The following is a 2,831-nucleotide window of genomic DNA, read 5'->3' as shown; positions in this document are numbered from 1 at the left end:
CCCATCAGCTGGACAGTGTTGACAGGACCAGATGCCTCCATCTCACCCAGGAGCTCTGAGGGCCGAGGGCCTGTCCTCCCCCCTGCCCCCAGCCCCCGCTGCTGGCTGGCAGTCGGTCCTGTCCATCCATCTGGGTCCGAGTTGCTGGGGACCGACCCCATGTGTGCCCCCCGGTCACGTGTATCGTCCTCAAGGATGTTTTGCTGCTGTGGGTGCCGTGCCTGTGTCCCCTCCTGTCCTGTCCTTGTGCGGCCATCTGTGTAACTGCCTGCCCTCCTTTTGTAGTTTCTGATGTTTGTAAGCAGACCCAGACGTGTCATTAAACAGACCCGTTCTTCCTGTGTCTGTGCCCGCTCACTTGGTCTTTTTCCTGCCATCTGCCACTAGCCTCTGTCTCCCTTCCTCCGTTCAGGGCTGGGGCCTGTTCTCGAAAGTCCCGTCTCCCCCGCCCCACCTGCCAACCTGTGTCTCAGCCTTGGCTGGTCATGGACCACTCCGGAGTAGGGGCGTAGGACTGCGGTGGTGCCCGGACCTGTTTGGTCGGGAGCACAGGGCTGGAGACTGGAAGCTGGGCTTGGGGCAGGGGGGAGGGGGGAAGGGCAGGAAGGCTGTCTGCGCTTATTTTAAAAAGTCAGGGGGCTTTAATCTTTTGTTCTGGAACTCTCCTCCCTGGCGAGTGTAGGAAGGTGAGGGAGGAATCAAGGAAGAGATGTTCGGAAAGGGGTCTGCTGGCCCCGGTGCCCTGGTGACAGCCTCCACCTCCTGGAGCGGAACACTGCCAAGCGCATGGGCCTGCTGCTCAACCTGCACGTGGCCGTCGGCCCTCGGGCGTTTGAGAAAGGAAACGTGCTCTCAGCATTCAACCCCGACACCTTCCTTGGGCTCTCAGACTCCTTTCGGAAGCCCTCTATCCCGCACCCCTCAGCCTCGGCCAGGGCCTGCCCAGCCCCCATGCCTGATGAAGGCAACAGTCAGCAGCCGTCAGCGGCATCCACTCCCCAAGGAGGGACCAGGAGGTCATCACCCCCGGGTGGGCTGCAGGAGAGGCAGGAAGCAGCCTCTGCCCCTTGGGAGGGCTCCAGGCTGCCTGGGAAGATTCAGCTGACACACAGGAAAAGTCTTGTCTCCCCGACCGTGAACTCTTTGGATGCAGGCTGCGCCTCATCCCCTGGGCCTGGCACAGCAGAGGCAGTGGATAGAAATCCAAAGAATAAATAAATACCACTCTTAGAAAGCAAGACCAGCGTGCGGGCCAAGAGCGAGCTGTGCAAACGAGCGGCCAGTGCAGAACGGGAGGACGGCCGGGCGAGGCCTTCCCGGGAGGGCCCCACGCAGCACACAGGGTCAGGCTCCGTGCGGGGGGCAGGGGGGAGTGCTCAGGAGGGTGGCTGCAGGAGGCGGCGGCAGGAGCGGGGAGAGAGGGGGGACCGGGCAGGCAGAGAGCAGTGAGTCTTGAGAGAGAAGGCAGAGATGGAAGGTGGAAGGAGGAAGGAAGCGGCGAACGGACGAGCGGCCTCAGGAGGCAGAGGACAAAGGAAAGGGACATGGGAGGAGCCCAGGAGACCTGCTGGGTGCTGGGCCCGTGGCCCCTGGTGAGCTGAGGCTGAGCCAGAGGCGGCGGTGGCCGAACGGCCCTAGGGACTGTGAGCCGCCAAGGGGCATCAGAGGTTGGAGATGGGGGCTGAGCATAATCTCTGGGACCGCGAAAGATCCCCTCCCCAGCTTCACTTCAGTTGGCTTAAGAGTGGCAAAGGGGTCTCTGAAGCAGCCCAAACTGGAATCACTGGGGGATGTGGCCCTTGAGAGAGCCCCCCCCACACACACACACACTCCTCACCCCCAAGAGAGAAGAGATTGATAATAAGCTGTTCTCCCCGGACCGGGCCAGGCATGCTCTTGCTGGGCAAGGGGAGGACACTAGGTCTCGTGGTGATGCTGGCTCTACACTCGGGGATAACCTTGTCATCGAAGAGCTGAGCAACTGGGTCAGCTCCCCCTGGCGAGCTCGGGCTGTGAGCTGGGGTGTCGGGAATGCGGCGGCGGCGGCTTCCGGACCGAGCGGTCCTGGGCGCGCAGCCCCACAGCGGCCCCTGCTGTCCGCAGCGGGATCCTCACCCGGGCCGCGGCCCGTGCTGCGGGCGACTCGACCTTGGGGGCGGGGGCACCTTCCTCCCTCCTGGAAAGCGGAGAGCACCACACGGAGCCCGAAGCAAAAGAAAAGAACGTGCGCCCCGCGCATACTTGTGAAAATCTCCTCCCGTCTTTTGAAACAAGTGGAAAAATTTAATAAATGCCCTATTAAAAAAACAAACAAACCGGTGTGTAAAGCCCCACATTGCCCTGGCTGCTGGCTTACCTTCGCTAACCCTTATAAACTCACTGGGGCTGGGGACACAACAGCCACGCAGGGTCATTAAAACAAACAACAGCCTGTCTTTATTTAACACTTTGATTTTTTTTTGTTTATCGTGAATATTTTTGCATTGATACAGATTTTAAAAACTATTCTGAGTACTTAATATTGTATTGAAATATGTCTCTCGATTGCTGTCCCCTTTCAATATGTGTGCCCCAAGCAAGTACCTCACTTGCCTGACCCTATTCTTGGCCTCTTCCTAATGTATCCTGTTTGAGAGAACACTCGTTTTTGACCTCAGGAAAGCCCCCCCTCACCCTTACCTAGGGCAACGAGTTTCCTTCCCACTAGCTCATTGCCTTTCGGAAAAGAATTTAATGCACCGGGACTAGAGTTTGGACTTTGGCAGTCCCTGAGGGTTGGAGACCCTTTGGCGCTAGGGAACAGAGGCCCATTCAGGCCCCCACAGTGCATG

This window comes from Pteropus vampyrus, unplaced genomic scaffold (assembly GCF_000151845.1).
Source record: "Pteropus vampyrus isolate Shadow unplaced genomic scaffold, Pvam_2.0 Scaffold72, whole genome shotgun sequence".
NCBI classification, from domain to species: Eukaryota; Metazoa; Chordata; class Mammalia; order Chiroptera; family Pteropodidae; genus Pteropus; species Pteropus vampyrus.
The sequence above is the reverse complement of the archived record's forward strand: the minus strand, read 5'-3'. Positions refer to the sequence as shown.